Genomic DNA, 14,987 nt, shown 5'->3' with positions numbered 1-14,987 from the left:
TTTTGTTCATGACAGTAGAAAAAATACACACAGACATGCAAATATGCATGTAGATATATGTATTTATTCCACGTGTATGCACACCTGTGTGCCTATATCATGTATGTATATACACACACATGTATGCATGCAAGTGTTTTTATTTGAGTTCGATTTGATTCAGAGTTCAGCAAATGAGTGTTCCTCTTCGAAGTTCATGGTTCAGTTCAAGTCCCTTTTGAGAGTGCAGAATGCGATGGTTTCTAGGACCCAGCTAGTTCGGTCTTCTTTAGGCTCTTCGAAGTGATTACAGGGTGGGAGGTAGGATTCTGGGCTTAGTGGTATGTATGAATGAGAGAGAGAGAGAGAAAATCTGAACTGAAAAGACTTGCGGTAGAATAGCTCTGCCGTCGCCAGGCAACTGACCTGACGCAACCAAAAAAAAAGTCCCTAAAAAAAAAAAAGAATAGCACCGCGAATTCACAGGAGCATGGGAGAAAAAGGGAGGGAGCGAGAGGGAGAGGCAGCTACTGAGACAGTAATCAAGAGGCAAGGAAGCAAAGAAAGCCACACCACAAATAACAAGTTGGGTGTATGAAGGAAGAAGACAGAGAAAATATGCCTCTGGAATATTAAACGGGACTGCCTCATCTGTGTGCGTGTGTGTGTGTGTGTGTGTGTGTGTGTGTGTGTGTGTGTATGTGTGTGTGTGTGTGTGTGTGTGTGTGTGCGTGTGCGCGCGCGCCCCGGGGCACTCCGATGCGTGGATGTGTGCAGAAGACAGAAGAGCAGGACCTGAGACTTCTGCTGCTACTGTCATTTGAAGGACCTTGATCCCTCCTCCGGGTGAGTTTCCCCACCTGAACATCCTCTTCAGACAGGTTCCATTTGGAAGAGTTTGGGAACAGACGTTTATCATGAGACTGAACAAAGCTATGACAAATATTCTTGTGGGAAAATGATCTGGCTTTGGCAGGCATGGAAGAGGATAGCCTCAGATGTAGGGGAGGGTTTTTTTGTTTTTCTGCATGTCTTGGTTTTTTCAGCTTCTCAAGCATCAGTTATTGCAACTGAGTTGGAAGGGGGGAAGAGAAAGGGGGAGAGAAAGAACAATAGCAACCTCCTATCCCAAAGTATCTCCCAGTGGTCTCTCACAGACCTATATGTGCTTAGACCGACACAGCAGACAGACACACATACCCAACATCACACACAGAACTACGTGCTCGAAGGAAAGTGGGGCTGGGGGCTGATGGCTCATCCGCTTTTGTTGACATCATTTAGCACATGAGAGAAATCCTTAAGGATAGGAAAGCAAGGTGGCATAGTGGTTAGAGATAGACAGCTTAAGTACCAGAATGCCATGAATTATTTCCCTAACTTTATTCCCAGATGTCATGGCAGGGTATACCTAACCCATGTGTACCCCAGGCACAAGGAAATGAAAGTTCCCAGTTTCTGTTAGTAATTCCCCCAAACAACAGTCGAGAGTCCAGGGCCAAAGGGCCAAAGCTAATGGATGAGAGGAAGCAGTTTAGCAGATATCCCTAAGAGCACCTTGCAAGGTTAATAATTGAAGTTTTCATACCTGTAAGTGCTTTAGGAACTAAGACAAAGTGAGAAACTTGCCACCCTAAAGGGACTATGAGACCTTTCTTTGCCAAAGTCATAAGCACTGAGTTTCCTGAGGTTTGGCTTCTTTCTTTTTTTTTTTAAGCCAAAAAATTGCTATTGCTTCTTTTTGGTTGTTTTTGTTTTGAATGATGCTTAGACATGGGCTTGTGGCTTTGGGTATCTTCTGGGCTAATTAGCACAGTTCCTGGCACATAGTAAACTTTGCTGGTTGTTGAATGATTGCAAGGCAGCTTTGCTCCGGGTTGGTGGTAAACAGATCCTTCCACACCCTCTCTTTCTTGACTCCGGACCTCAAGCAGGGTCTCCCAAACCAAGTTTCTCCATAAACTCCTAGTGAGCTTCTGGGTAAATATGACACCCCCTCTCCCAACGATTGCTTTGGAAAGCGCCCTGTCAGCAGGAACTCATGCCAGATCGTAATGACTGAAGGAAGCAAGGATGAGCTGGCTTAGAGGGACAGTTTCCCCTTTGATCTGTTGAAACCAGTCCCTACCAAACCCTTAGCCATAAGCCAAAAATATGGAGAAGGCTGAACAAACTACTGGGAAATAAAGGCAGATGTGGTCATCTCTAGTTTGAAAGCATTCCACATTGGAGAAGTTATGGGATTAGGATCTGTGGCTTCTGCTGCTGGGTTGTTTTTTTTTTAATAACAAAACCTTGACAAAGCTGCCTGGAGTTATTCTCAGAGGGAAATCCTGACTGAGTTTCTTGTCCCTGGTCCTGTTACTTGAATTTTCTCCTCACTCAGCACCCAGGGGGTAACTTCTTTCCATTCTCCATTCTCTTTCCTTGGATCTCACAGAGTGAGAAGAGTCATCTCTTGGCTGAACCTGGATCTTTCTTCTCAGGAACTTAAAATACTTTTGAATAGAAAAAAAAAAAGACTGAATCTAGCTCAGTTGAAGGACAGAGATTAATCTTCCCCCAGTTTAGTCTCCTGTCCTACTCTCTCATCACCAAATACTGTCCAAGGCCTGCAAATTCCATATACATTAGCATCCTTGCTCCTTTCTCTGTCCATTACCCAGTTACGTCTGCCATTTTAACCTATAAGCAATTCTGGTGAATGACTTGCCCACAAGGAGATTTTTAGCAGCCTGACCTCCCCTTAAAAAGTGTCATCAAAATAGAAAAAGTTGCCTATCATTGCCCTCCCTGTACCAGTGGGCAGGAACCTTTGCAGGGTGGGTTACATAGTCTGATGATACTGAGTCAACTGGCATTTGACTGACTGACTGACTGTGTAGGTATTTCCTATGTATTCTAATGAAAAACTCACTTTGGTTCTATTCACCAATTCAGTTTTCTTTGCCAAGCCATACTTTTTCTCCTTACGCAATGATTACTCTAATGAACCTTGTATGCCTGTGTTGGAGTTGGAGAAGTAGGAAAGGGTCAAGGGATGAAAGAGTTGGCGATTGGGGTGGGTAGGGCCAGTTGCAAAAGGGAAGAGGGATGAATGAAAGGTCACGAAGGGGATGGTTTTATAGGTATGTATCTGGCGTATGTGGCAACAATGCTGACACCATGCTTTAAACTCCTCTTCATTTTTGCTAGTTAGTAGCCCACCTCTTTTTCAGATCATACATTTCATTGTTATAATAACTTTTATTGCAACTTTTTTGCATGTAAGTCACTGTTAGTTACATGTCAGCGCTGACATTGCCCTCAGGATCATCTGTAATTTTGGTTCTTTACAGACTGTGGTCTCACCTGGCTCTGCTCATTGGCCCTGCTTTTTACAGGGCATATTGCTGTGCTGGTGGGTAACAATCTTCACTACTTCCAGCTTTTGACTCAGCTGAAATCTCTGGTGAGGGCACTTCTCTACTCCTTCAGAACCCTTGATACCAGGACCAGAAAAGCCTCATTTTCTGTTTATTCCCTCAGTCTTAGCTCTGACACCTGCCATCTCCTGACAAGCAAGACTCCAGCTCTAGGCACTAAACTTTCTTTCCCCAGTTTTTAAACTCTCTGCCTCTCCTGCACAGAGTGGAACTCACCAAGGAAGTCCATTATCTCTGCCAATTAAGAAATGAATGTGGCCACTTAAATTCCAAAAGTGCTTTTTGTTTCATACCTACTGCAAATGTGGCCACACCAAGGGAGTCTGGGGCTTTGCCTTGCATCCTGACTCTATGAAGATTCATCCGTTTTCTACATCTCATCTATCTTGCCCTCTTTTTCCTTTATGACTCTTAGTCCAGCTCTTTTGTCCATCTGAAATTCTTGCCCAAGCTGCATGTACTGATGGAACAACTTAGTGGGCTACCAGTCCAGCTGCATGTCATGGTCTGGACACATAGGTATTTTTCATCTCCTTGGTTCTTCTTTCATCTTCTTTCATCTCCTTGGTTAAGTGTCAGATTGATGATGTCTTTAGACTGGCCAAGAATCTCAATGAGGTTGCCCTATGACAATCTGGGACTTAATACAATAAATAAAATGTCAATGGCAAAAAAGAATATTTGGAGGACCTCTCTGTGTGGGAATTCTTAACTCAGGGTTATTAAACTTAATTTTTAAGAATATGTATTTTGATAAGTATATTTCAATATAATTGAGCTCCTTTATAAGCCTATGTGTCTTACTTTATTCATTTAAAAATATTGTCATGAGAAAGGGTCCATAGGCTTTACCAGACTTCCATTGCCACAGGGGTTCATCTCACACACACAGACACACAGACACACAGACACACAGACACACACCCCTGGAAGGGGCATTCTTCTTCTATTAGAACTCTGCACAAGCGTTCTCCATAGCTGAGGCAAACACCTTTGGCAAACTTCTTTGCCCCAGTCGCCAAGAAGGTAATTGGTAAACAATGGTATCTCTGGGATTGCCTATATCAAGGAATACTGTATGACCACAATATATGCGTATACCACACCTTGTTAGGGCAGAGCCCACAAGGCTACATTTTGTTCTGCTGAGCCCACTGCTTTTCAAAAATAAACAACAAACAATAAACAAAGCAAGTTATTGTATCCTCTACCCCCCTCAATGAGTTGTGAGATGTGCTCTGCTATAGGCAGTCATCTGCAGTAACCTCCCTGTTTTTATTTTCCTCAAGGATAATCTCAGTACATGTGTGGATGAGGACAGTTTCGTAAAGATTTTATACAGATAAGAAATTAGGCCTATAGAAATGAGTTGTTAGTAACTTGGTTATAGCCAAAAAATAAAATAAAATAAAATTCTATCAGTGATTTTTCTGTGTCTCCACCTCCCCCCATTCTTTTGGAATTTTCTTTGAGATAACTTAAAAATGGATCCCTAAAAGCCTCCAGTATGGACTTCTTGTGTTATGTTGTTATTTTGTTACTGTGTAGTCATGTCCTACTCTTCATGATGCTGTTTAGAGTTTTCTTGGCAAAGATACTGGAATGGTTTGTCATTTCCTTCTCCAACACATTTTATAGATGCAAAAACTGGGGCAAAGAGGGTTAAGTGACTTGCCCAGAGTCATACAACTAGTAAGTGTCTGTGGCCAGATTTGAACCCAGGAAGATGAGCCTTCCTGACTCCAGGTCCTGAATTCGAGCCACTCTGCCACCTAGCAGCCCAGGATACAAATATAAAAAGTCAAAGACAGTCACTTCCCTCAGGGAATTTATTCTAATAAAGAAAATGACAAAAATTGGGGGAATAGTAACTAAAGTGGTTATTGTAGATTGGAAATTTACGGGGATGCTGAGTAGAGTCATAGGAGAATAGATAACCTTAGCAGCAGCAAAGTCAGGATTGTTTTGATTATGATTCCAGAATTGGGATGAGAATTGAGGGTTCGAATGTGGTTCGATGGGCAGAAATTCTGGATATATAAAGGGGTTCTATACCCCCAGCAAGTAGTCATCTAGCTCTCATTTAAAGGCCCCCTTTAATGAAGAGGATTCACTACCCACTGAGGCAGCCCATTTTCACTTGTACTTGTACTTAGTTTTAGTTTTTAGGTGGTGTTTACTTAACACTGGTCTGAAATCTTCCTTGCTACACTTTTTATTTACTGCTCCTAATTCTGCCCCTTGGGGCCAAAACATATAGCTTTCATCCCTCTTCCATGTGACAAACCTTCAACAAACTACCATGTTCCCCATATGTTTTCTCTTCTCCTGGCTAGACATCTTAGTTTCTTCATTTGATCCTCATATGCCACAAGTTTGAGGCCCCTTCCCATCTTAACTCTCTCTGGATGCTCTCCATCAACACCCATCCCAATGTCCTACATCCTCTCCATGTGATAGGACAACTCCACTGATACAAGTCAATACTTGCCTTAACCTGTGGGAGCACGGGTCAAGGACCAAGGCACTTTATGAGTTAGGTCAGCCTGTTAACTCAGACCAAGAACCATAGCAAGAATTGTGATATCAAACACAGATACAAACTGCAGTCTTGCTGATATCTGTGGTTTACATAGCCACTTTGTTTTCTCCCAATCCTCCACCCAGGCTGAGGTCTTTATGAGTCTGATCTCTCCCCTTGACCTTCCTGCCAATTCGGTATGGGAAGCAGAAACTAGCAGTCAATTCTTCCCCATAGAACCACCAGTTTCTCAAACATAATGAGGAGAATATTGCTCAGCATCTCTCAGTGCTTTTGGGAAAGCTAGTGACCATGACTGATGCTCAGGTCAGCGAAGCAAGATTGAATTAGGAGGTAGACAATCCCTGAAACTCTCATGGCTTTGTTCTATTAAATAGAGTTGCGGGTCAGGATTTTGGAAACCTCCACCTGTGTCTTCTCAGTCTCGAATCACCAACAGGGTGAAAGAAAAAGTCAGGGAGGATCTTCAATGCCTTCAAACCAAGAAGTCTTCCAACTCCTTGTGGCCCTGAGCCAGGTTCTTCACCTCTTTCTCCCCTTCACCTCCACCTTTACCTTCCAACTCAATTTTGGTGCCATGTGTCCTAGTGTCTTACATCAACTGGCATGCTTCAATTTTATCTCTCCAAATTAGAATTCAGACTGTGGGCTATTGTACTTTGCTCAGTCTGGGCAGTTACTGAGAAAACACAACTCAGAAACTTCAGTGCTACTTCCAAACCAGCCTGCCTTCTACATATGCATATAGTGCCCCACTGTTTTAAAAGTAAGTTGACCCATGGGCCAAGCAGCCCTGCCGCAATTGAGGAAAAACTTCAAGGGCTATCACATGTTATTTAAGTTGTTAAAGGTTTTATTGATGCCTTTTTGTTTTTTTATTAACTTCATTTACCACCATATTCTTCTCCCCTTTCCTTCTTAGAGAGTCCATTCCTTATAACAAAATTGTTTTTTTAGGAGAGAAAACTAAAAAAATTCATAAAAATCAATCCATTGACTAACTCTATATACCATGTTCCTCATCCATGGTTTCCCACATCAGCAAAGAAAGGAGGGTGGTAGATTTTCTTAACTCTGGGGATCAGAGTGATCATAATTACTCAGGGGTTTTGGGTTTTTTTTGTTCTTTCCATTTACAATGTTGTATTTATTGTGTATATTATTTTCCTGTTTCTGCTTTCTTTATTCTTATATCAGTTAATATAATTTTTCTCATGCTTCTCTGAGTTCTTCGTATTTGTCATTTTTAAGATAGCACAGTAATATTTCCTTTTATTCATTTGCCACGATTTGTTTAGTTTAAGGTCCTTTTAATAAAACCTGTCCAGTTAGAAAATATTTGGGGAAAAAGGAGATTCACAATGCCATAGGATAATAAATAAATTCTTAGGGGACATTGAGGCTTTTTGAACTCAGATTTTATTAGTAGAAAGGTAAAGAAAGATGAACCAATTCCTACTTGGGTAAAGTTTTTTTTTTAAACACTTTGTATTTCTATTCAGTACCAACATGTTCAATTACTGTGAAAAAATTGCATGTGTTTGAGAAGAATCCATGTGCCTATATGCAAAGACAGACCTTTATATAAATAGGGCAGCTTCCACAGGGAGGGAGGAAAGGGGAGGACCGTAAAACACTGGGGTGGGAGTTACGAACATATTGCCTTTGGAAATAGAACAAAATGTAAGTTATGTTTCTATTTGTAAGAAGAGATGAAATTTTAGAGTTAACTATTCCATTTTACTTAGCCCTGAATTTGGAGTAAAAAAACCTTGGTTCCTGGCTTTGACACTAATACTGTTATTTTGGGCAAACCTTTTTACACCTTATTTCCTTAGCTGTGAAATGAAAATAATAACACTACTTTCCACAATCATGCTAGCAGTGTGGGATAGTTGAATGACAATTGGGTTTGGAGTCCAGAGACCTGAGTATAAGGCTTTGCCTTGCCACTTAACTAGCTATATGCCCTTAGACAAATCACTTTAACCTCAAAGGGCTAAAGTTTCCTGATTTATAAAATGAGGGAGTCGCACTAGATGAATGAATGAACAAAAAAGCATTAGTTATGTGCCAAGCACTGTGCTGAGGGCTAGGGATACAAATCCAGAAAGAAAAGCAGTCTATGTGACTTCTCTTGGGAATCTTGTCAGCAGCTCTGGATTCAGTTATTATTACCTCTATGACAATGATTCTTAGATCTATTTGTCTAGTCCTAACCTCTCTACTGAACTCAAGGCTTACATCTCCAATTGCCTATTGGGCAAAGTGAGTGTCCCACAGACATTTAAACTCAACATGTTCACAACTGAACACATTACCTTTCTTTCCAAGGCCCTCCCCTCTTTCCTGCTACTGTCAAGGGCACCGTCATTCTCCCAGTCACCAAGTCTCACAAGCTAGATATCTCCTCACTGTCTCTCACCCTCTATATCCAAACTGTTGCCAACTCTTGTCAATTTTACCTTCATACAAACTCCCATGTGTGCCGCTTTCTCTCCTCTAACACTTCCACGACCTTCTTACAGGCCCTCATCACCTTAAGACTGGACTGCCTCAAGTTTCTCTGCACTCCAGTCCATCCTCCATTTAGCTATCAAATTATTCTTCCTAAAGAGCAGGTGTGTCCATATCAGAGAAGCAGTTAGTGGTGCAGAGGACTGAGCACTGGATCTGGTGTCGAGAAATTGTTATTGTTTAGTTTCTTTCAGTTATGTCTGGCTCTTCATGACCCAATCTGAGGCTTTCTTGGCAAAGATACTGAAGTGATTTGCCATTTCCTTCTCCTGCTTATTTTGCAGATGAAAAAGTGAGGCAAGCAGGGTTAAGTGACTTGCCCAGGGTCATACAACTAGTAAGTGTCTGAAGAGAGATTTGAACTTAGAAAGATGAGACTTCCTGACTCCAGGCCTGGCACTCTATCCACCATGCCACCTGGCATTGAGAAGACAAGTTCAAACATAGCCTCAGCCATGGGAATATAGGAATATCACTCAACCTCTGTTTGCCTCAGTTTCCTCAATTGTAAAATGAGGATAATAACAGCATCTAGCTCGAAGGATTGTTGTGAGGATCAAATGAGATAACATTTGTAAAAAATGTTTAATATGATGACTGGCACATAGTAGGAGCCGTTTAAACGCTTATTCCCTCTCCTCACCACCCATTCAATAAATTACAGTGGGTTCCTATTACCTCCAAGATCAAATACAAAATCCTCTACTTAGTTTTTAAAGTCCCTCATAATTTGGCCTCTCCATACCTTTCCAGTCTTTTTACACCTTACTCCCTATTACATACTCTTTTGTAGTGATACTGCCCCTCTACTTGCTATTCCTCTGTTCTATGTGTCACACATGACATTCTGCCTCCTAACACCAAACATTTTCACTGGTTCATTCTCCCTCCTCATCTCTGTCTCCTGGCTTCCTACAAGTCCCACCTTCTGCAAGAAGTCTTTTCCAGTCCTCTTTAATCTTAGTGCCTTAGTGCCTTGCCTTTGAGATTACCATCTATTCATCCTGTTTATATCTTGTTTGTACGTAGTTTTTTGCATGTTTTCTCCCCTGTGAAAATGTGAGCTTCTGGAGAGCCAGGATAGTTCTTGGCCTTTCTTTGTATCTCTAGTGCTTAGCACAGTGTGTGGGACATAGTAGGTGCTTAATAAATGATTGCTGACTGCCTAACATTCCCTGACCTCAAGGAGCTTACATTCTAATAGAGGGAGATAGCAACATATAGGGCAATGGATCTAGGAAGGCATTGTTTTGACTTGGAAAATTACAGGAATGGTTAGTGGAGCCATTAGGTATTGGAGTGATACAACCTTGCCAGGTGCAGTGACAAAACTGATTTCATTAGATATCCAGAAATGAAAATGGTAGAGGGTAGACAGGGGGTGAAGGATGTGGTAATGTAGTGGGCAACTGAGAAAACTGACAATCAGGAATCACTTCCCAGGATCAGAGTTCCAGGCATGAAAGGGTTAGGTTTCTGGTCTGGGAGACTTGGTGGCTAGTAAGATTGCTGGAAAGTGAAGTGATCCTTAAAGTTCCTAGTTCTCTCATTTTATGATATGTGAAAGAGCTTTGTAACCACAAATAACTTGTCATATAAGCCCCTCTTATTTCTTTGTCCAGTTAAGTATTTGGCAGAACAGTACAGTTGTGATTCCATCTTTCCAGGCTTAGCTCAGGCCCACCTCTTTCCCAAAGCTCTCTGTCACATATAGCATGGTAGAATGCTTATAACCGCATCTGTGTTCCTACCGCCAGGAAAACTCAATAAAGTATCCCAACTCCTAACTTTTACAATGAAGTATGACTTCAGACTTTTTTTCCCAGGGCTAATTGGCTTTTTCTCCAATAAGCCTCTCTCTTGGAAAACTGGCACTATGCCAGGGACTGCTTCTCAGGTTATTGATGACCCTCCCTCCCCCCTGCCATGCTGGCCAGGGACTGGCAGCCATAGAGGAGACATAGTTTTTCCGTTTCCCAGGAAGCTTCCTAGTTTCCCCATAGCTGCCCTGAACTCACCCCTTTCTCTTTGTCAAGTTAGTTAATGAGATCTATTGCCCCTCCCCAACACTGAACAATGACTGTCTCTACCACTCTCCACCACCGCCCCACCCTCCCCATAGGGAAGCACAGTTCTTTCTCCATGCATTTCTTTCCAACTCCTTTTAACTGGAAAAAAACTAGAAAAGGGCTAACTGTACACAATCTTATTGCTATAAATATTCTTGATAAAGCCAGAGCTTTGTGAGTCTGCTTCCAAGCAGCTGGGAACAGTACTCCATCAATTATTCAGCATTTACAGAGCACTTTGTATTTGCAAAGGACTTAACAAGGCTTTTTTAAAAAAATCAGTTCTTTCCTTTCAGCTGCAGGAAAGTAAATCAATATGGTTCCTCCCATTTTCCAGGTGAGGAGATGGAGGAAGAGTTATGAATTGGGGCACTGCAATTCCCCCCTAAAAAGTTCAGACTCCTTTCCCTGGAGGCCTTTTATGAGTCACTCTCTGCCTCTCTCTGTCTCTCTCTCTGTCTCTCTCTCTGTCTCTCTCTCTCTCTCTCTCTCTCTCTCTCTCTCTCTCTCTCTCTCTCTCTCTCTCTCCCCTCCCCCATATGTCTGCTTCATCATTTGCAAAATGAGGTAACAGCCTGTGCATGTAGCCTTCCCCTACCTTCTCACCCCATTTTAGAGTCACAGAATGTAAGGCATTGGAAGGATACTTAGAGCCCATTTAGTCTAAATGCCTCATTTTATAGGTGGGAAAATGAGGGTCTATGGAGGGGGAGTGGCTTGCCCCCACAGTTCTACAGCTAGTACACAGCAGAGCAAGGACTAGTACCACAGGGCTGAAAGGACTGCAGAGGCCATCTGGTCCAATCTGTTCATGTTACAGTTGAAGAAACCAAGGCCCAGAAGAGGAAGTAATTGGCTCAAGGTCTCTCATAGGCAATAAAAGGCCAAGGTCATTTTCTAGGCTTTTTCACATCATACCATGATTCCTCCCCAGGGCTCTTTCTACTACACTGCACTACCCTTCTGGACAGCTAGGGGGCACAGTGGATAGAGTGCAGGGCTTGGAATCAGGAAGACTCATTTTCATGCATTCAAATCTGGCCTCAGACACTAATTGTGTGACCCTGGGCAAGTCACTTAACCCTGTTTGCCTCAGTTTTCTCATCTATAAAATGAGCTAGAGAAGGAAATGGCAAACCACTGCAGAATATTTGCCAAGAAAACCCCAAATGGGGTCATAAAGAGTTAGACCCAACCAAAACAACTCAACAACACTACCTTTCACATATAGGACATGTTATAAGGATTAACAGGAAATATATTGGGGGGGTAGGGTTTCCTCAAAGGAAAGTCCTCTAAAAATGGAAAGAACTAAGGAGGCGGGCTTGAACCTAAGGAGCACAGCACAATAGAAACACTGGTTTTGGGAGTCAAAGGATCTGGGTTCAAATCCTTACTCTACCTTTTACTATTTGTGTGAGCTTGGGAAGTCATTTACCTCTCTGAGCCTCAGTTTCTTCATCTGTAAAATGAGAGGACTAGACCAGATGACCTCTGAGGTGCCTTGCAGCACTAAAATCTATGATCCTGCGATTCCATAGCTGAGTACCAAGGGCTGTTGCTCTTCTCTCTGAATTACTTTGCCATCTTCCTGAGCAGCTCTGAAAGTTAATATCAGGCTGGAATGGGCTATTTTCTGAGTTCCTGATCATGTTAATCAGCAATATTCTTTGAAGCTCCATTGTGTGCTGAGCACTATCAAGGTATTATGAGAAATAACAAAGAACAAAAGACACACCCAATGCCCCCCAGGGCCTGGGAATCTTTTTCTTGGGAAATGTTCCATCTCTGATGCTCACCATGCTTCAGTGACAGGGAAAGTCTATTTTTGTAGGACTGGAGTTAGGGGTGGAAGAGAGAGAGCTCTTGAAAGCTGCTGAATCTGGATCCACAAACCTCAGGTTTTACCATGCAAGAAATAATTTTGAGAATAAAGTTAGAACAATATTGCTTCGATGTCCATAGGGGAGGGAAAGAAGGAAAAGGGGAATAGAAGAACAAGTAAATACGGTACCTTTACTATGTTCTGACAAAGGTGGCTCCAGCCCATTCATTAGATGTTCTCCTGGCATGAATTGTCTCAAAGCATGAAGTCCATCCCTCCTCCCCCCAAACACTGCAAAATCACCACTTGATATGGCCCTGTGCTGACACTTCCTTCTCCTGAAGGAATGCAGTTCACAGAATTAAAGAAGGAATGTTGTATTGGAAGATCTAAAACAAAACACCAAAAATATGACCCAAAACAGAACTTTTGGAAAAGATACCCTTCAAAAAGCAACCCAGTCTTGTCCTGATCCAATAAGGAGCTTCTGCAGCATCTTATTATTCAAGGAGGCAACAATGCTTATTATTCCAAAGCAAGGCCCAAACCCTTTATATGGACAAATCTTTCTCTGTCATTATGTACAGTCTTTGCCACCATGGGGATTTGCCATGGGACAAGCATTTATGAAGTGTCTACTATGTGTCAGGTGCTGTGCTAAGCACTTTCCAAATATTGTCCCGTTTAATCTTCAAAATGACCCTGTGAGGTAGGTGCTGTTATTATTCCCATTTTACGGTTCAGGAAATGGAGGTTAAGTGACTTGCTCAGGGTCACACAGCAAGTGTCTAAGGTTGGATTTGAACTCAGATCTTCTGACACTAGGCTCAGCACTCTATCCATTGTGCTACCTAGCTGCCTCAGGGAAGGCCTCCAGAGTTTTCCCCCTCTTTGTCAAAAGAAATAGTTCTCCCTGCATCATGCATCCTAGTGATAAGAATAATAACAGAGATTTATATATCACATAAATATTGCAAAGTTCTTAATGTACGTTATCTCATTCAAGTAATGTTGCAACAACCTTGTGAGGCAGGTAGCACTGATAATTTAATCCTCATTTTACAAATGGAGAAACTGAGGCAAAGTGATTTGCCCATAGTCACATATTTCTTAAGTGTCATAGGTAGAATTTGAATCCAGGACTTCCCAATACTGAGTTCTGATGCTCTATCCACTATGCAACACAGCCTCTGAGATACCATACACGTCTAAGGATTTCTTCTTAATGAGGCTTTGCCCCTTTGGTACCCCTCCTGGCAAACCTCCACTCTCTTAAAAGTCTAGGGAGCAAGCCTTTGCCATTCTCTGTCTTGGAAACTTGTCACTTCTTTGAGGATCAGCTACGGTAAGACCAAACCTGATTTCTTTTCATCTGTTACTAGTCAAGAATATCCCTCATCTGGGGCAGCTAGGTGGATAGAGCACCGGCCCCGGAGTCAGGAAGACCTCACTGCAAATTCGGCCTCATACACATAACACTCACTAGCTGTGTGACTGTGGGCAAGTTGCTTAACCCCAATTGCCTCACAAAAAAAAAGTCCCTCATCTGAGGAACCACTCATTCAGCAGCTGAAAAAGTACCCAATTTTTCCCTACTTGTTTCTCTTAGGTATTAAAGTATTTCTTAGGTAACTGGGTAGTTCTCCTGTAATGATGCCAAGCTGTTAGCAGCAGATTTTGCCATTTCTTAGCCACACCTGAGTTGGAGAGGGTGAGTGGGAGACAGAATGGATGCTTTTCCCAATCAAGCTTCCATTTCCTCAGATTACAGACACCATTCGGAGTGTGTTTGTGGGGTGCATGATCTGACCACCAGCTATGGAATAATGTCATGAATTCTATTTATTGAGGCTAGCTCTCTAGCTTAGACATCAGAAAGTAAATAATCTGGCTGAAGACCACAGCCTAAGGTATGTCTAATAACGAACCATAAAGTAATAGCATCTTAGATAGGAGGATCCTTAGAGATCACTCCCAAGTGAGGAAATAAATTCAGAGAGGAGAAGAAAGTTACCTAAGACCACACAGCAAGTTAGTGGCAGAGCAGGGACTCACTTCCAGGTCCAGGGATCTTTTCATTATACCACATTCCTACGAAGGTCCATAAATTTATGAGGCATTTGCCACATATTGTCTTTTATTATAGTTATTTATGTACATATTTTATCTTTCCTTCTAGGTTATAAATTCCCTGAAGGCAAAGACTGTGTATTATTCTCCCCATCAACCCTAACACCTAACACATAGCCTCAAACATAACATTTTAAGGTTGTAGGATTGTAGACTTGTAGGGACCATCCAACCAAGTCCTCATTTTACAGATGAAGAAACTGAGGTTCAAACAGAGGTGACTAGCTCTAGTTCACACAGGTAGCAAGTGACAGTGGTAAAATTTGGACCAGGGTGTTCTGATTCCAAATCCAGCATCCTTTCTCCAATTCAACAAGTATTCATTAAGCTTCTACCATTTTCCAGGCACATAGTAGTTTCTTGAGAGAGGGATTGTCATGGTGAGGTCCGTGATTTTTAGGTATAGCAATTTGGCAGCTGTACCTAATGTGGAGGATAATTTGGAAAGGGTAAAAGGTCAAAAGGCAATTAACATAGGAGGCTATTGTAATTATCCAAAT

The 14,987-nt window shown here is 42.0% G+C and overlaps 1 protein-coding gene across 1 annotated transcript in view; it reads left to right on the top strand.

Annotated features, from left to right (window-relative positions):
• Window positions 1-202: 202 nt before the first annotated feature.
• The window catches only part of FAM167A (family with sequence similarity 167 member A), a 57,261-nt gene continuing 42,476 nt past the window's right edge, over window positions 203-14,987 (top strand). Inside the window, exon 1 of the mRNA XM_020985447.2 lies at window positions 203-825. The gene's annotated coding sequence lies outside the window, so the exon portion shown is untranslated. The remainder of the gene's footprint in view (window positions 826-14,987) is intronic.

Source organism: Phascolarctos cinereus, unplaced genomic scaffold (assembly GCF_003287225.1).
Source record: "Phascolarctos cinereus isolate Bilbo 61053 unplaced genomic scaffold, phaCin_HiC Scaffold_2;HRSCAF=192, whole genome shotgun sequence".
Lineage (NCBI taxonomy): Eukaryota > Metazoa > Chordata > Mammalia > Diprotodontia > Phascolarctidae > Phascolarctos > Phascolarctos cinereus.
Note: the sequence above shows the minus strand (reverse complement) of the source record. Positions and strands in the feature narration are given on the sequence as shown.